Source organism: Microcebus murinus, chromosome 16 (genome assembly GCF_040939455.1).
Source record: "Microcebus murinus isolate Inina chromosome 16, M.murinus_Inina_mat1.0, whole genome shotgun sequence".
In the NCBI taxonomy this organism is placed as follows: domain Eukaryota; kingdom Metazoa; phylum Chordata; class Mammalia; order Primates; family Cheirogaleidae; genus Microcebus; species Microcebus murinus.
This window is the reverse complement of record NC_134119.1, coordinates 19,657,332-19,678,406: the sequence shown is the minus strand read 5'-3', so window position 1 is coordinate 19,678,406 and position 21,075 is coordinate 19,657,332.

Genomic DNA, 21,075 nt, shown 5'->3' with positions numbered 1-21,075 from the left:
TTAAATATATATTAGCAATACCATCTTCTTTTTTCTCTCAGAATTTGGGTAAGGCAATAGGAAGTGGTTATCTTCCTAGCACCTGCCCTGCCCCCATTTTATTGCTTTCTCTCTTTCTGGCAATTAAGTATTGAACTATTTTCTCTTGAACCTCAGAATTACCCTCAGTAGATACAGTTGGTACTGCACCATCAGTGATTTGCCCAAGACTGCACAGACAAGACAGCAAATGCAGGGCACATGTGCCTCAGCTGCCTCCTTCCTCATCCGTAACAGACATTAAAAATCAAGCACAGATCTCATGGTTGCTTAGCCTAAGCCCAGATGCTACCTCAGAATCCTTCTCAACATGTGATCTAAGTAGCCACTTGCTACTCCCAATCAGACACAATGAAAATCTGAGATTAAATATTTTTGTCATTTCTGTTGGAAATTAGTCTAAAATACAATTGCAAGCAGAATTTAGAGTTTAAAAAGAAGGGAACTCTGACATATGAAGCTGATAATGAAAAATAGACTACTTCAGCTCTGACACAAATCAGCCATTGGGCAGGTCATTCAAACTTTTGTACCTCCATTTCCTCCTAGATCAAATTCAGGAGTTGTCTTCTGGTCTCTAACAAAATCTGTTATGTATTCTGAGCTATAAACTCCTTTTCTAACTTCTAACATTCTCCAAATTTATGACTGCCTTTTCTCTTTTTCACCTAAAATGCCATTCCTAATTCTTTCTCTTGGCCCATTTAAGCCGTATTCACACACTTACAAATTCCACATCCTCCACAAAGCAGGTTTTTAGCCTCTCATGAAGGGACCTCACTTTCCACTGACTGACCAACTTTAATTCTCATTAAAGAGAATTTAGTCGGCATCATATGTGCTGGCAAACTAGATTGCAAGCTCCCTGGGGGGGGGGGGGGCAGGCCCAGGTATTGAATCTCAGTACCTTGCAGAGAATTTTATATATAGTAGATGCCTAATGATAAACACCTGAGTTTGTTGGGCTTTATAATTTTCAAAACATTTTCAAATTTGTTTGTTTTCAATTGATTCTCTGAACTCTCCTGGTATTTTTTTTTATTTCAGCATATTATGGGAGTACAAATGTTTAGGCATATGTTGCCCTTGCCCCGGCCCCTTGAGTCAGAGCTCCAAGCATGTCCATTCTCCAGATGGTGTGCATTACACTCATTATGTGTGTATATACCCATCCTTCACCCCATCTGCCCGATGCTCGATAAATGTTATTGCTATATGTGCACTTAGGTGTTGATCAGTGAAATCAGTTTTCTGGTGAGTACATGTGGTGCCTATTTTTCCATTCTTGGGATACTTCACTTAGTAGAATGGGCTCCAGCTCTATCCAGGAAAATACACGAGGTGCTATATCACCGTTGTTTTGGTTAACGCTAATACTTTGGGAAAGGACGAAAACTGGTCTTCCAAATTCTTCATTAAAAGCTTCTACTTTTTCCATAAAGACCATATTCTATCTCATTATGCCTGCTGTATTAATGGGGACAAAAGAAGAGGCAAAAAAGATATCTCAGATAATAAACTCAAAATTCTTTTCTAGGTCTCAACTTTAATATGCATCAATCTGAAGCTGATTTTAAGTGTGTTTTTAGTTATTTCACCAAATAGTATTGTAGATACTTAAACATAATGTATAATTGATATATAAATAGCTTATATATGATTCACATAAAATATAAGTAATTAATTTATAATGTAAATATTTTATGATTTGAATATAGATATTTTATAATTTATATAGTTGAATGGATTTTAGGATTATATTTAATCTTTTGTACAAAAATTAATTATTATTTATACCCTATCTCATAAAAAGAAATTGAAATGGATTTTTTGGAGTATAGCTGACATAATGAGATGTGCTGTGTAAAAGGCCTTATGGATTTTAGTTGCCCCTCACCTCTACTCCATAGTTTAATTTTGTTTTGATGTGAAACATTTTGCGTTTTTCTTTGTCTAATGCTGGCTTCCCCAGCATGGGCCCCTATATTTAGTTTATGGTTCTGGGGTATATCAGAGGATATACAGAACATAAGAAGAATTAAGACACAGTTGGATTATATGATGAAGAATCTGATTGGAAAAGAAATTCCATTATCACTACCCTGGAAGCTGAGCTTCTTTCTTCACATCAAAGGAAGGAGAAGACGGAGGGGAAAAAAGTCTTCAAAATGGATTTGCTTTCATTTCCACTTCAGTTCACCGCGGTTGGGTGTTCAGTACATTCTATACTCTCAGACCCTGGAAGAACTTGAATCTGACTTTAACACATTGGGAACTTCAACTCAAGCAGATCTGACACAAGAAGACAGACGCCTGAACAGATGCAGCTTGTGTAGAGAGAGGTTTTTTTTTAACCAAAAGTTGCTGAATTTTCCTCTGAAAAAAACCTTTTCCCTGATGAGATAAGTTTTAAAGTGTGAAAATTTTGACATTTTTCTTTGCACATCACAGGTTTACTGTGCTTATTTTTATTTTTTTATTTTTTGTGGCTAACATAATCATCCTATGGTAGAGCAAGAAGACAATATTCAGATTCTGTTAAAACCTCTGGGCTATTGCCATGTGTTTTGAAATTTCTAGCACTTCACCAAGCATATCAGGGGCCTGGTTTCCCCAATGTGTGAATTGCTGCAAAAATTAAAATGTGGCCAGTGCTGGAATCTTTGTTGACAAGCTGATGAGGTCCATGTCCCCAGAGTTACTGTCAAGTCTCACCGATGCTGTCAGAGAAATCACTACACCTGCTCCAAATTGCTACCTGAGGAGAAAATTAGGACCTTACAGGCATCTGAAAAAGTTGTGAAAAAGAGGTGAGAATTCTGGGCAAAGAAAGAGGAATTTCACATAGACGAGGATAAACTTAGCTGGTGTAAAATGCACAGATGACCTTATGTTCTGTATCTAACATGGAAAGAGATCTGAGAAGAACAGATAAAGTTATAGAGACAATGGAGGAAAATGTTTGAAATAAGCACTTTATTAGTCCATGACCTTCAGTTTCTGTGACCGTGCAATAAAACATACCACATAAGTTGGTTGATTGACTTGTCTCTCAATGTAACTGAGAAAGCAAAACAAAGAGAGAAAAACCCATTTCCCTGCCTCCAGTATCCTCTGTTCTTCTCAAGGACATTATTCCTTTCTTTCTCTAGAGCCATAACTCTCAGAGTATGGTCCCTGGACTAGCTGCATCAGCATCACCTGGGAACCTGTTAGAAATGCAAATTTTAGAGTCCCACCCCAGGCCTCCTGAATCAGAAACTATGGGGCAGAGCTCAGCAATCTGTATTTCACAAGCTTGCCAATATACTCCTAACACACACAGAGTTTAAAAATCACTGCTCTGATGTACAGCATCATCTGTCTCTCACTCTCTGTTGATTTATTCTCATCAGTATCCAATATGTCCTAGTACCTGCTACACTTCCTAAAAATCCTACCTTAACCTCGTAACTTCCAGCTATCTTCCCTCTCTCCGCTCTCACGGCACTATTTCTTTAAAAATGTTGCCCACAGTATCCCAAGAATGGAAAAACAAGCACCACATATACTCACCAGCAAACTGGTATTAACTGAGCAGCACCTAAGTGGACACATAGGTACTACAGAAATAGGCTATAGGTGGGAGGGGGGCGGGGGGCTGGTATATACATACATAATGAGTGAGATGTGCACCATCTGGGGGATGGTCACGCTGGAAACTCAGACTTGTGGGGGAAGGGGGGAAAATGGCATTTTTTGAAACCTTAAAATTTGTACCCCCATAATATGCCAAAATAAAAAAAAAGAGAGAGAAAAAAAATGTTGTCCACAGAGCAAGACACAGAATAGGAAAACCCAGACTTTGTTCCTCCCATATACACACTGACTTAACAACAATAGACTGTCCAAAAAGTCTTTAACCACTTCGGTACCAGCCTCGACTATAGTCAATAGCCACAGATGAATGCGCACAGCGACTTTAGCTGACAGCCGTGACATGAAGGCGCACAGCCGAGCGTCGACTTTAGCCAACAGCTGTGATATGACTTTTCTAATTTTTCATTTATCAAAATAAAATTGTGAACATTTAAAAATAACGTAATAAAAACATATATGTGTATGTTATCTATTTTGATTTACATTACAAGTAAAGTTGCCTGTAAAGTAAAACAAGTTTTCAGTGCTTTAAAGCTTTCCTCATCACATAAGAACAAAACGGATTCGTCATCAATGCACAGCACAAACTATCGTGCGGACTATGAATGCTGGGTGTGGGCAAGGTTTCATGGCCGGTGAGCATGGTACCAAAGTGGTTAAGAGAATTCCAGCAACCAGTTAAAAAATTGCAATACCTGAGGTAAGTTCAAAGCTAAGAACATACACACTGAAACAGGTGAAACATGATAGTCTCATTTCACTTGCAATAATTCCTCCAGCAAACTGGCATGGAATGGTGCAATGGGGAGGAAATGCCAAACACACACTTCTCCATCAGAAGGGAAAGAGAAGAGTGAAACATACGTACAATTTTCTGGATTTTAGAGGAGGAGAGGCTGCCTGAGGGACTGGCTTCTGCCTCACCAGACTTGGGATGCCCACTAGAAACTAGCACACTTTAGATGCCTGAGGGTTCAATGGTTCATTGCAGCACCAGAACACCTTTAATACTGCAGACAGAAGCCAGTACAGCTCAGGGAAATAATCAGGAAAGCATGTTCAACTCATGGCTTCTTCCTCAGGAGTAAAGAAAAGAATGAAAGGTGTAGCCAATGTTTTGACTTTTGGGGGATATTTTTTGCCCAACGGACTGCTTTCTGTCTCACTTGACTAGGAACACTGATGGAGCAGGCTTAAGTATCCTTAGGATACTTAGGATACCAAGGGACTGATGAGAACAAAAGAGAGCTCAGGGGCTTGTTACAGTGCCAGAGAACCTGCATTACCACAGATAGACACTAGAGAGAAGAAGAGATTGCAAGCTCCTGAAAAAGAAAAGCAAACCACTCTAAGAAATTACTTACACACACACACACACACACACACACACACACACATACACACACACAGAAGATACATTCCCCAAAAGATTTGATAATCTCCCAGAATCTCTCTTGTTGGGCAGATTGAGGAAGGCTTTCTCCTTTGCAGTGCCAGTTTATAAAGACTGTTAAAAGAGGCTGTTTTTCAAATGTATAAATCCCACCAAAAAATGACAAGGTGTATTTTAGAAAAACAAAAAACACAGGGAAGCAGGAAAACATGGCTCTATCAAAGGAACAAACTGAACATCCAAAAACTGACCATAAAAGAAAGAGAGATCTGTGAATTTGAATTACCCAACAAAGAATTCAAAATAATTGCCTTCAAGTAGCTCAATGCAGTGAAAGAAAACACAGATAGAAAAGTAAATGATAGCAGAAAAGCACATAAACCAAAAAAGAATATTGACAAAAAGATAAAAACCGTATATAAAAATAAAGAACCAAACATAAATTCTGGAGCTGAAGAATACATTAACTGAGTCATAAAAATAAATTACTAGAGAAGTTGAACAGTAGATTCAATCAAGTAGAAAAATCAGCAAATCCTTATCAAGCTGACCAATGTACACATCATGAAAGTTTTAGAATGAGAGAGAGGGAAAGGGATAGAGAGCTCATTTGAAAAATCATAAAAACAAATATTTCACATTTGGGGAAAACAATGGAAAAACAAATACAAGAAGTTAAATAAATTCCAAATATGATAATCCAAAGAGACTCATATCAAGATATATTTAACCAAACACCCAAAAACCAATATAAAGAAAGCAGCTAAAGAGCATCAAGAGAATATTGACTGTCACATACAAAAGTACTCCCACAAGATTATCAGTTGATTTCTTAGTAGAAATATTACAGGCCAGAAGAAATAAAATATTCAAAATAGTGAAAGAAAAGTAACTGCCAACAAAGAATACTATATCAGGCAAAATCATCCTTCAAAAATGAAGGAGAAATAAAAACTTTCCCAGATAAGCAAAAGCTGAAGTTTATTGCTACTAACCTACCTTACAAGAAATGGAAGAGGGATTCCTCCAAGCTAAAATGAAAGGATGCTAGACAGCAACATGAAGTCATATGAAAATATAAAGCTCTCTAATAAGTGTAAATATATAAACAAACACAAAATCTTATAATATTGTAGTGGTGGTGTGTAAATCACTCAATGCTGGTATAGAATTTAAAAGATAAAAGTATAAAATGTAACTATAAGTATAAAACTATGCTAATGGATACAAAACATAAAAAGATGAATTTGTACACATCAATAACATAAAGTGAGAAAGGGATATGTAAAGGAGTAGAGTTTTTTATATATTATTGAAGTTACATTATCAGTTTAAAATAGATTGTTATAACTATAAGAAGTTTTATGTAATCCCCATGGTAACCAAAAAGAAAATGCTATATACAATACACAAAAAATAAAAATTCAAGCATATCATTTAAAAAAACAAAGAAAAATAAAGAAATGTAGAAAGAGAGAAGAATATTGACAAAATAAATAAAGGTCATAAAAAACAATTGGCAAAATGTCAATAATAATCCCTTTCCTATTAGTAATTACTTTAATGTAAATGGATTAAATTCCCCAATCAAAAGACATAGAGTTGCTAAATGGATACAACATTAAAATCAAGCTCTGTCATCTAAAAGAAACTCACTTTAGCTATGAGGACACACATAGACTGAAAGTTAAAAGTTGGAAAAGTATATCCAATGCAAATGGTAACCAAAAGAGAACAGAGGTGGTCATACTTACATCAGCCAAAATAGATTTAAAGTCAAAATTGTCACAGGAAGCAAGGAAGGGCACTGTATAATAACAAAAGTATCAATTCACCAGGCGGTTATAACAATTATAAATGTAGCACCTAACAGAAAAGTACCCAAATATATAAAGCAAATGTTGACACAATTGAAGGGAGAAATAGGTAGTAATACAATAATAGTAAGATTATTTCAATACCCTACTTTCAATAAAGGATAATAAATAACCCAACAGGCAATGGATACAGAACCAGAGAGCTTGGACACTATAGACCTAACAGACTTATACAGAACACTCCTCCCAACAACAGCATTCTTATTCTCAAGCAAACATGGAATAGTCTCCAGGACAGATCACATGTTAGACCACAAAACAAGTCTTAACAAATCTAAGACTGAAATTACACCAACTATTTTGTTTTCAGCCACAATAAAATGAAACTAGAAATCAATAGCAAAATGAAAATGGGAAAATTCACAAATATATGGAGATTAAACAACACAATCTGGAACAATCAGTAAGTCAAAGAAGATATCACAGTAAAATTAGAAATACCTGAGACAAATGAAAATGAAAATACAACATACCAAAACTTATGGCATGCAACAAAAAAACAAGTACTGAGGGAAGTTTATAGTGATAAAATCTACATTAGAAAAGAAGAAAGATTTCAAGTCAACAACTTAACTTTATACTTCCAGGGACTAGAAGAAGAAGGAGAAATTAAACCTAAGGTTAGCAAAAGGAAAAAAAATAATAAAGATTAAAGCAGAAATAAAGAAAATGGAGAATGGGAAAATAATTTTAAAATTCATGAAACTATGAGTTGGTTCGTTGAACATATGAACAAAATTGACAAATATTTAGCTAGACTAAGAAAAAAATAGAGAAAAATCAAATAACAAAAATCAGAAATGAGAGGAGACATTACAACTGATACCACAGAAATAAAAATTATTGCAAGAGACTAATATCTGCTATTATATGCCCATAGAAGATAACTTAGAAGAAATGGATAAATTCACAGAACTTTAAAACATACCAAGACTGAATCATGAAGAAACCTAGGTATTTGATGACCTAGGTTTCAAAAAAGGCACAAAAGGCTGATTTGTGCCTTTTTTAAGAGACCTTGTATCCCTTTTCTGCCAGCAGCTGGAGTAGGGCTCCTGTTCCTTTTGTGTACTCTTCTTGGGTTATGCATGTTAGGAGGAGGTCATCCACATACTGTACTAGAGTACAGTTGAGCTCCTGTGGGAACAACTGTAGATTTGTTGTCAGTGCCTCCCCAAAGATGGCCGGGGAGTTCTTGAAGCATTGTGGCAGCCTGGTCTAGATGAACTGCCTTTTTCTTCTGGAGCCTGTGTCTTCTCATTCAAAAGCATAGAAAGGCTGGCTTGAAATATACATTTTTGATAAGAAAGATTAAACAGAGGGAGGTTGTGTGGAGGATTTTTGTCCCAAAACAAAATAATCTAAGCATGTTATTCATGGTCTATATAGGTTGTGATGACATTTACAAAAAAAAAAAAAAAAGAAAAAAATTCTATGTATGGGTAACATGGCCATAAATAATTTTAAAAGTTGGGTTAAAATAATAAGGTTTCCTTAAAATATTGATTTACTCTTAAACTGCAGTCAGCAAAAGGGCCACATCATGGCCCTTCAAATATACTGTCCACTAAACAGTTTGGGTGATGCCTTCTAATGCAGTGGCAACAGCCACAGCGCATTTAGGGGCATCAAGAGGGGGGAATGTAAGGGAGAAGTTTTCTACTCCCCTCCTAATAACAGCACAACCGAAAAATAGCATAGTTAAGCAGCTATAGAGCAACATTTGACTAAACCCCAATATGGTACAAACTTTTCAACCTCAATCTTATGCAAGCTTCATAACTGTCCACTTCTGGAACCACCAGCTTCCTCTTGACAAGCCTATAAAAACCATCATATGTGAACCCCATTTTGCTCAGAATTTGGAGGCGAGACCCCTCTGAGCCTGCGTGTAATAAAAGCCTGTTTTGCAACATTCTCATGTGACTCTCGCAGTTTGTTTCCTGGTCCTGTTTGCTCTAACATGACTACCATTTTTTGTGAGTGAACTATGATAGACTAGAAAAAAAAATAGCAGTTATTCAAATTGAGCCACACGTGGACAGATAAGTATTATTTGGGAATACTTTCCTCTTTAATGCTACATATATTTAATAATTTAATAATATTTGGTAATATTTAAACATTAATAATATTTAATAATAAATATATATGTGTTGGTCATAACACATAGTACTGAGCTTTATGCTATGGGTTGTGGTGGCACTGTGAGTCCCCACCCAGACCCCAGTGACTAGGCTGTTGCACTCATTTCCCAGTTTCTTTGAGTGTTGGCTGTGAACCTATAACCTTTCCAGGCTTCCTTCTCTGCCCCTTCCTGCCTCCTTCACTGCTATACAGGTTCTTCCTGAGAAGCATCTATCAACACATCATCTGTACAAAAATCTATGTCTCAGTTTCTATTCCTACAAACCCAATCTAAAATAGTTGTTATTTTAAAAGTAAGAAAAACAAACCCACTGAATAGCCTATGTAATTTAATCTGTCAATATAAATACATTGTTCTAAAATTACACTACTTTATGTTTATAGGAGTTTTCTCTTTTTGCACGGTCTCTAGCAAAGGTGCAAAATCTTACACAGAAATCATGAACAAGTAAAAAACACTATACTGTTTTTTTTTTTAACTGAGACTCAAGGAAACAGGTGTACCAGCCATCTGCTGGTGTGTTGGGGGTGTTCTTCCCCCAAATGTGTCGGTCCACATATCAATTCACATAAGACTCAAAAGCTCAAAAGGGAAATGCAGCCTTGTTTCTCTCTTTATACCAAGACAGGTAAATGCAGTCAAATGGCACGGCTGCTTCAGAAAATGTCACTTTGGTGCCAGCTGTGCTTTTTCATTGCATAATCCTCTCACTTTACCTCTGGACAGGAAATGAACGGACAGTCAGCGCAGATACCCAAACCCTCAAAGTCACCAGAGCCACCGTCACAGCCAGCCAGCCAGCAGCTACTGGGCTCCTACTGGGTGCCTGGCTCCGTCACCTCACACCACTCATTGTTTGACAAATGCCAAGGCTTCTGCAATGACGCATCTCTCCTGGGCTTCATAGAACAATGTCCAGACAAGAGAAATAAACCACAGGCTCTGAACAAGAAGAGCAAATGGAAGGGTTTGTACCCATCAAAAACAGACCCTGGGAAACATAAACAAGGGAAAGCAGCACACGCTAGCTAAACAATCATGATATTTCACTTAGAGACATTTATTTATGGAGAATACATTTCTGAAAGGCATTTCAAACTGTTTGTTTGTTTGTACCAATATTACAGGCAGAAATTGCCTGGGTTTGCTGAAGGTTTTGAGAGGAAAGGGAGTGGAAAGAGCAAGAGAAAAGGGAAGAGGCTATAGCTAAACCAAAAATAGAACAGAACTATTAGAAACTCAAAAAATAACCACCAAGTAACCAAACAGCAATTAGCTGGATATTCCATACAGAACAAGAGTTCCTCATTCTCCCTTGCTAATTAGAAACCAATTATCAAGATTTGTTAAATAAATTCTTATTCATCCAGATATTATATATATATATATATATATATAAAATATCTTGGAGAGATATAATGTTTAATGAAAAAATAAAATTAAAAAAGGAGGGTGAAAAATAATATGCAAAACATTTATGGCAAAGCAACAAGAATCACTTTATATATGTGCATATATAAGTATATGTGTATGTCTGTGTGCGCAATATAATATGATATAAATATATACATATACACATATAATATATGTAGAGAGATTAGCAAAAGGATGTTGGAGGGAGACCCTTTTCACTGTTGGCCTTTTTCCTATAATTTTTTCCCATATGCATCTATAACCTATTCAGAAACATTTAAAAAGACTACAACTCACAGATCAAAACAGCTAGTAACATGCCAAACAATATGGCTTTTGTTGTGGAGGGTGGATAATTAAATATCGCTATTCATTTTTGCCAATCTAAAGTCTTACTACGTATATGTGTTATTTCTTGGAATTTCTATAGGTGCCTAGAAAATACTTCGATGATCATAGACTCCCAGGATACCACAATGGGCTCATAACTATGACTGCTTTAGGTTCTAGCACAGTGTATTTGACACATGTATATTTCCTGATTTTAAATTTGAATCCTTAGGGAGAATGTTTGCAGAGTAAGAACCCAGACTATCCCACCCTCAGTAAAACTCCCAAGGCTGCCTTGGAGAGAGACGGTCTGGAACAATGGGTCAAAGTCACTCCTCATCCACATAAGGAAAAGACTAAGTACCTTTGAATAAATAGGGTATTTATCTCCTTGTAAGAAAGAGGGATTCTGAGGTGGGTGGAGGCTTTGAAGTCCGGACTGATTCTTTATTAATACTGAACAGTATTAAGGAGTGGCATTCTTAATCTTCTTGAAAACATTAGAAATGAAAACTTGAATCTCTAAAATGTTTACTTGAGAGCAGAGTGTAGCATCTGCCTGGTAATTTTCAAGGATGTAGCTGCTAAGAACTAAAAATATCTTCTGGGGGAGGGCTGTGCAGATGGGGAGATGGGGGCGGGGAGGGGTGCACGGAGAACCCGCAAGAGCAGCCATCTGAGCAGATTTCACACAATTATTAGGGAGTGTGTCGGTTGGTGGACTTTAAAAATAGAACCTCGTTTCTGAGGGGTGGGTGCCCTGCTCCAGAGCCCTGGAAGGAGCCTGCTGAGAGGGATGATTAAATGAAGGATTGTGCAGTTTTAAGGAAATGTTGGCATAAAGAAATGGCACCGATTACCGATGCTCCAGCCACCTTCTAAAAGGTTTCTGCAAATTGCTTTCCTTGGATGAAATACCAAATATCTGTTCCCAAATGTTATGAAGCAAAATAAATCACATTCCATTGACACATCCAATATGTCGTATCCGAGACCCTGAATCCAAACAAAGCAAAGCTGCTGTTACCTCAAAGCTATTACATTTCTTTCTCTCCCTTTTGTCTGCAAGATAAAAACTCGTTCCTTGTAACCAAACAAAAAATTATCTCTGCTTCCTCCCTACATGAAATGAGAAATCAAATCAGCAACTGACACGTTTTTGGAGTTCAAAAGTAACTCAGAAATCATTTACTCTGACCCCAACTTGTAGAAATGAAGATGGTAAATCCCAGAAAGGGCAAACCACTTAGCCAAAGTCATTTTGCTGGAGAGCAACACGGGCAGAACTAGAATCCAAATCTCCCAACTCTGAGCTTATCAATAAACATGCCTTTTGCTAAATAGGGGTATAATGAAGCAGTCAAGCCTTTCCAAGATTTTTCATTTTCTCTAAAATCAAAGTTTTAAGAAAAAGGCAATTTATTTTCAAGCAGTAGCCAATGCATGAAAGCAGCATTTATTGAACTATGCAAAGAAAGAAACGGGTTTAATTTCTCGACCCACAAAACAATTTGGTGTTAAAATTACATGCACTATGGTACTATTATTTGTTGCATTTCATAGATGAAAATACTGAGGCATTGTGCAACCAACAATATTTACCCAGATGTCAAAGTAGCTGCTGGATTACTTTCACCACCAGCCACACCCACCTTCCAGCTACTGTGAGTGTTGAGTGCTAAGAACTTATGGCTGTTCTCCTAGAAATGCCTAAGAGTTTGCCAATGAATAATTGATATGGAGGTACAAAAGGTCAGTTCTCTTGCCTCAACTTTGTGGTTTTGGTCACACTACAGAGCTCCCCTTGGTATCCGGCTAGACTCCAGCTGGGACCACATCCTTGTTCAGCTTCCTCTGCCCTTCTTACCCCCCTACAGGTATGTCCTGGGAACCTGCCTTCAATCAATCAAGCGCTTCTAGAGAACCTGATCTAAAACACCAAATCAGTGTGTAGGAGAAATAATAAATGCCAGATAGCAACTTACGATATCCTGCATCTTTTTCATTTCGTCTTCATGCAAACGTGTAATTGAGACAGAGTGTTCTGCATGTTTCTGCCGCGAGCAGATGCTCGTGTTCTCCTTGTCTGGTAATATGGAATGTTTCCCAGTTTCTCTGCTTTGTCATATGCTTTCCAACTTGTCCACTTAATTTTGTAGCACGCTTTTAGTCATCTTTACATTTTTCCTAAGAACAAATAAACAAAAAGCAGATTTTTTTAAAGGTATGGTAATGACTGAACAAGCAAAGAAATAGACCTGAAGCTGTAAGTGTGAACTCTGAGACATTGACTTTTAATGAAGCTTGGGCTGCCCTCTTGCCTTCCATCTCCAGAGTTCTCTTTATGCATGGTAAGGAGCTTGATACCAGGGGCTGGGACCTTGATCAAACCAGCAGATTAAGAGCCCTCAGCAGATACATAGACACATAAAAAGCTCATTAATCACTCAGTTGAGATCTGTTGGCTATAAGCAATAGAAAATGACTCTGTCCAACTTATTTCAGTGTAATGGTTAATTTTAGATGTCAACTTGACTAACTTAAGGAATACCTAGAAACCTGGTAAAGCATTATTTTGGGGTGTATCTGCAATGGTGTTTCCAGAAGAAAATGGCATATGATTCTGAGTGGACCAGGTGGAGAAGATTCACCTTCAATGTGGGCAGGCACCATCCAATCTGCCAAGGGCTCAGAGAGAACAAAAACAGAAAAAAAGTGAGTGAATGTGGGGATCTATGTGCTGGAGCTGGGATATACTCTTCCTCTCCTGTCCTTGAATAACAACTCTAGTCTCCTCAGCCTTTAGACTCCAAGGCTTACACCAGCAGCCCTTCAGGTTCTCAGGCCTTGAGCCTCAGATTGACAGCAGCTACACCATCAGCTTCCTGGCTTCAGAGAGCATTTCTGGTTGTTTGTACGAGGATAGAGAAGATCAAGTGAAACTATCAGAACTTACACTCAGCAAATAGAATCATTAAAGCAGAAAAAGGAAAATAAATCTGAATTAGAAAATAAAGTAAAAGCACTTTTAAGGTGAGTTGAGTATACTGCATTCAGTAGATTTATTCAAGAGAAAATGGGGTCGGTTGGGACACAAGTTAGTAGATGGAAGGTCAAATATGAGAACTTCTCAAGCAGACATCTACCAAGAGACAGATGTCATAAGAGATAAATAGAATGGAGTCAGTGGGCTAAAATGTGAGTGATGGTGGTTGCAGAAGAACAAAAAGGAATACTCAGAGGAGAGCCAACAATGAACACTAGAACAATAATTCCCAGAGATGATAAAGAGCTGAAGTAGCAAATTTAAAATGTTGACTAAGATTCAAGCTGAGTAAAGAGAAACAGAAGACACATCCATGGCATATCATGGAAAAATTCCTGTTCACTATAGAAAAATAACATTTAATATTCTTAAGTCAAAAAATTCACTATAAAATAATATCTTATAACCAATATTAAAAGAAAGTGGACAGCAAAACAGCTTCAACTTATATCCAGCCAAGACATTATTAATTTATCATGGTAAACAAAAGCTATTTGAGAGAGGAACAAATTGGAAAAGAATATCACTTAAGCAGCCCATCTGAGAAAAGTACTGAGATAATTCCATCCCAACAACAAATGAAAAGATTCAGAAACCTGAAAAAACAAAACAGTGTGAGCAATGACTGTATATAATATATATGTTTCATATATATATGTGTGCATATATATAGATATGACATATTTATATAAGTTCATATGTAGTTATTAAGCTATATAGATAAATATAAACAAGGCTCAGAATTGAATAAGAATAAATTATATAGCAATGTGTAATATTAGAAATTAATGATAATAGTTAAGGAATTAATAAAATTAAGGAAAAGTTCATTTTTAAAAGGTTAATAAATATTAGACTATACCTTTCAAGCCTAGGAGAAATGGTTATCAGGAAAATAGTAAAAACACTTCAGCATCCCTTTAAGGGAATTAAAAGAGGAAGGGAAGAGAATGGAAGTAGATTTTTAAAATCTCATTCTATTGAAATGAAACAAAGTAGAAAGAAAATATTGATTTTTTTTTCCTGAGGGGTAGAGGGTATCTGTTTTTTAAAAAATAGTAGATATTGATATCTAATAATTTAGATCAAGAGAACAGAAATTAATTATCAATGACAATGGAGAATAAAGTGGACTTTCCCAAATTACCAAAAGGAGAGAAAGAATAAATAGGAAAGACAAGACAAAGGAAAAACTGAAAAACAATATATTCACTAGGAAACCTGAAACAAGATGAAAGTAATACATCAGGTATATCAGTCACCATATAAAATTAGAATTAGAAAATAAAGTAAAAGAATAGGATTCTATCATGAAAACACAGAGGCAACATTTTTATAAAACAAAATGCCCCCAGATGTTATATGCAAGAAACATTTGAAATTATTTTTTAAATAACATAAATATAAATGCAGTGAGCAAAAAGATGCTAGAAATAGTGAAACAAAAGGGAAAGAAAATGGCAATATTAATATAAAAAAACTAGAATTTAGAGGAGAAAGAACCAAACAGGATCAAAAAGGAAATTATTTAATAATAAATTTCACAATTCTAGGAGACGTCACAGCCATAAATGGATGAGCTGATCACCATAGCACATGAAATTATAAATATAATTTATTTTAAAAGCAAGGAGAATTTGATAAAAATATAATTATGGTGAAAACATCAATATACTTCTCTCAGAACTAACTAAAAAATAAAGGAAACAGATAATAAAAAAACAAATAATAAACAAGTTGATAGATACAATACCTTATGTTTTGAATGCCTTTTTTTCAAATACTCCTGGAATATTTTTTAAATGTTGGTCATGAATGTGGCCACTAAGAAGAAAAAAACCAAATAAACAAAAATTGTGTACGTGGACAGCTTTTATAAGCTACATTCTCTGATCATAAGCTAATAAAATTAGAAATAAACAATTAAATGACAGCAAAAAAAATTAATGGCTTAACTATAAAAAAGCATTCTTCTAGATAATTTGATCACAAATGAAATTAAAACCTAGCTAGGAAGCAACAAAAAAGAACACTTCATTTGTAACAAAACCTACAGAACACATCCAAAGCTATATTCAGAGGAAAATGTATAGCCTTAATTGCTTTCATTATTAAGAGAAAGATGGTTAAAAAGGTAGTTTTTCATCTAAAAATGGAAATATTAACCACAAAATTAAACAACAATGAAAAAAAGTAAATTTTAAAATATTTTAAAATGGGAAAAAATAGAAGAAAGGACAAATGATTCTAAAAAATGCTCTTTGAAAGAATCAATAAAATAGATAAGATGCCTTATGAATCTTTTTTTATACTACATTTATTTTATTGGATATATGCCCTGGCTGTTCTTTTAAAGTATTAATTATGATTCTGACAAAGGAGAATAGTGAAAGAGCAAAAGTAGATGGAACAAGGAATGAGAGGGAGATGTAGGCAGGGATACAAAAGAGATTAAAATCATGATAAAATACAACGTCCAACTCCGTGGCAACAGATGAAAATGAATATTTTTCCCTTACCAACATACCTCTAATTTACCATCTTTCACAATTTCTACCTTTATTTCACCATTTTACTTTTTATATATCTTATTTTGACCAACCACCTTCTCTTCCATTCCCAGCTCCCCTACTATTAATTGGCACATTTTCCTTCAATCAAGGGTCATTTTAGTTTTTACTGGCCTATTGTGTGTCTGAGAGAAGATTTGGTTTATTCCAGCTCAAATTCAGGAAGGGTTGCTTCTCTGCTTTCACTTTTATACCTTTCATTCACATTCATGGAGCATCTCACCTTGTTTAGCCCAGGCATAGCAGTTCTCTGGTCTCTTTTAATATTTCAAAGCACTTTCAGATTACAATCTCAAAGGGGTTCTTTTTTGTGTTTTTAGCATCAATTTTTAAGATTTTTAGATTGCAAAGAAAATGTTACTATTCCAGGCAATAGTTTTATATGAAAAATAAAATGAATTGTTTTAACAAGCTAAGTGAGAGGAATGTAATTAACAAATGCATTTGACACACATACACTCAGAATATAGCTAATTATATTATCTTACCAGGAAGGTAGATCAGCCATGACCCACAACATCAACAGACTTTAGGATCTAATAAAAGTGTTTAGCACTTAGATTTTAGGAATTGCATAATGGTTTACATAACTGGTAGGGACATAACTGATATGGGTGAGAGTCTAGCTCCGGGGTTCCTTTTTCCCCAAACCTAGACACTCTCTTACATAGATCACGTACTTTTCAGATCACTCTTAGCAAGTTAAAAATAGTCTCAATTTCCAGACAGGAAAAAAAATCTAATATAGTCAGTACTAAATGTTCACTCTCTGTATCAGTAAGCATTTGATATATAGCAAACCACCTTTGAAATATTAGTAGTAGTTTATACTAACAACAAATTAGTTAGTTCACAATTCTGTGGATTGGCATTTTAGTCTGGGTTTACCTGGGTTAGGTGGTTCTGTGGCACTCTTCGAGCACCTGAAGGTCGGCTCTCACATATCTTGGGGTCTGGTTGGGGCACCTGGGCTGATTCAGCTTTGGTTCATGTGGTCTCAAATCTCCCAGCAGGCTAACTCATTCTCCTCCAGGTGGCAGCTGGGCAGAGTTCTGTGAAAGAGTCAAAGTATATGTATGAAGCTCTGTGAGGCACAGGCTTCAAACTCGTGCCATGGCATTCCCACCAAATCTATTGGCTAAAGGAAGTCACAAGGTCTTCCCATATGCAAGGGCTGCAGAAATAGACTCTAATTCTCCACAGGAGAAGCTGTACAGGCACATTGCAACGGTGTGGGTACCAGGAGGAGGATGATCATGGTGACTTAGCAACCCCAATAACTTATATCCTGTTTCCTTCCTGCGGATGCACAGGAAACATCCTCTTGTATCCATTGCATGCTGTCGCAAAGCCCAGTTCCATTCAATTGCTCTCCTTCTTGCTTCTCCAGGTAGGAGTCAGGCATCAGTCTCTGTGCTCCCCACTTTTAAATTCCGCAGGCACATGCCATGTTTTCCAAATAGAGCTCTATAATCTCACTTAACTTCCCCCTTACCTTCCCTATGTGGTCCGCTAAACACATGCTTTCCAGAAATTGTTTCCAAATAAATCCTCACTATCAACCTTTCTTAGCTTCTTTAATCTCCTTGCCTTCAATTCTGGATGATGCTAACAGTTGAAAACTGTTTTTCTTAGTTTGGATTCGCCTAGAAGTATAGACCTTCAGAAAAAAGCATAGACCCCTAGAGGGGATGTGAGTGCAAGATTAGTTAGGGAGGTGATCCCATACAGATTAGAGAGAGCGGGGAAGAGAGACAGAGAGGAGAAGGAAGCCAAAACAGGGTGTGTTTTTTAATCTAGTTACCACTGGGGGCAAAAATTCTGAGAGTCAACATATCACACAGACCTCAGAGTTGACCCACTGAAAACTGAGGGAGCTGGGGCATTTATACACCAATCTATCTATGCATAAATACACCATTTATACAATTGATCTAGCATTAACTGAGAGCTCTTCTGGGTGAGGGATGGTTAATTCTCTGGCAATTCCAGCCTACCATGAAGACATTCAGGCAGAGCAGCCAGAGGTGCAGCCATCAGGCAAGAGAAGCAGGTGCTGGTAGTTGGGAAGTAAGACTGTTTACACTAAAGTGGTGGAGTGAGAGAGGTAGTGACAGCTTCCTGACTGTGCTCCTGGTCCTATATTGATTGTGTAGCGATGCCATCAAACTCCAAGAAAACAGGAAACATTGAGTTTAGCATTCTATTATAGATGCAATATTCTCAAAATGCCATGCTTTTAATCTCATCCTCTCTCAAAAATGTGTTTTATCCTTTTATCCAGTCCCTGTTGTGTTTTTTTTACCAGTTATATAATACACATTTGCATTCCTCTTTTTCAGACAGCCTTTAATACTAATATTAAGATTTATTTTTCTACCTTTTCCTTTACCTATGTTGTCTATTACCGTAAATTTTCTCCTGCCAATATGTTCTTTTCTGATATATGTCTTTTCATCTACTACAAGGTCTAGCCCATAGTAGAGACTCAACAGTTATTTCTGGAATAAATGAGTTAATAGTGAGATTCATTATTCTCTGCAATCAGGCATCTAGGATATTTTCCATGACAATACCCAATATAAAGTATTGTATTTCCTCTTTTTGGCTCCTTTGAGAGGTGCAGGCTCTCATTACCTGAAAGTTTGTACTAGTTTTAACCAGTGCTTTATCATGGAAGAAATTCAACCTGACACCTCCCATTAGTCATAGTCATTCTATTTCCTACAACTTCTAAAATTTTTTTCTGAAGGTCTATGCCTATCACTTTCCATTTGGTAAGCACAGATTACCATGAATTGTATGCATTATCTAGGAATAACGAACCACATTTCTCTCTCCCTCCTCCTTCCCCCTGTCTCTCTCCCTGACTCACTTCTATCTCTTAGCACACATACAAACACAGCAAATAAATTATGATTTTTCATGTTGTTTTCTCTGTCGAGAATTTTATTCCTTTCTCATTGCTCTCATCATCGCTTATACATCTCAATTGATTTTAGTAAACTTTCTATTGAGGTAGAACAAACACAAATAGAAAAGAATATAAATCAAACAGACACACATAGCTCAGTGAATTTGCACAAGTATGCAAGTGTGTGGCCAATGAGCCTTCCCCAGCCCTGTGAAACCCAGCGGTGCCCCTCCAACCTCTTTCCGTTAAGAGCTCTTCATTCTTCCAAGAGGACCTGTGACGACCCCACTAAGGCTCCTTCTGCCCCGTAGTCCACATCCAGGGTATGGAAATCCCCAGAGCAACCCCTGGCCTAGGGAAGGCCAATCTCTGCTTATTCTTCTTGTCACAGTGTTATTTTTGTTTTCAGTTCTTGAGTGCTACCAGTTTACTTTCTAGCTATCATCTGTTGTTAGATATATTACTATATGAATTCTCTTATTCTCTGTAATTTCCTTGAGTATGTAGAGTGGAATCCACTTAAAGGGATCCTCTGTTTCACGGAGTCAGTTTCCCATAAGCAGTTCCCACCTGTCCTTTGCATAAGACATGTATTTTACCCTTTCAGGAGTCAAGTGCCACGATGCCCTTGTCTGCTTCATGCAGTGTCCCCAGTACCTAGGACGGTGCTTGGCACATTCCCTGTTCTCAAACATTTGCTCAATTAACATAGAATGCATCTCTGCCTGGTTTTCATGTTTGAGATTTTGAGTTTCTTCCTAATCTTTAAATGAAGGCAACTATATTCCAACATTTAGCTTATTGATAGAAATTCAGATAGGTTTATGTGTATGTAGAAGTGTGTAGTGGCTGATTAGGTAAAATACATAGCGAATTGGGCCAGCAGTAGTGTGAAATTAATAATGCTGTCTTAGAATAGTTTCCAAATGCTTTTCTGCAATGTAGCCCAAAGAATTGCCTATCAGTCTTAAATGCTTACCTCCTCCCCATGCATATATACCTAGCAAGCGTCATTCTGTAGCGTGGACACGTATAAACAGCTGCCATGCTGTTGGCCACTTTCTTTCATAAATCCATGCTGCTTTGGCTCTAGGCCAGTTTTCTAGAGCAGGGAAGCAGGCCATAAAAAGAAAGAAGTCTAAAGATCGAGTATTCAAACCATCTTTACATTAGCCTTCCGCCCCACTGCTGTGCCAAGCCAAATGGTACATGTCAGGGATCTACCCTCTTCCCCCTTTCTGCCCCTGCCAGATCCATGTCTCTATCATGCCCATAGGACACTCTAATACGTTTGCAGAGAACACTACATCCTTCTTTAAATTAGAGTGGTTCTGTAGTTATTTGGGGCATCTTTCCTCGAATTTGTCCAAATTTATCCATATTTAGCTAATATTCATTATTGTCTATGACCACGGGCTTCAGCAATCTCCAGTGTGTCTAGCTGGGGGGTATTTCAATTTTCTATCCTATCTTCCTCACCCTCAGTAGATTTCCGAGGTCAATGTTAGCAGATTTCAGGGAGAAAAAAGGAAAGACACCTTTGCTCCACCATCTTTTCCTGGAATTCTTATTCTATATTTTTAAATGCCTTTTTAATTACTCAGATGCTCTGACCCTAATGCTCTCCCATCACAGCTCAGTGATATTTCTAAAGTCTAGAAGAGATGCCAGAAAATAATTCTGCTGGATTTTGGAAGTGCTATTT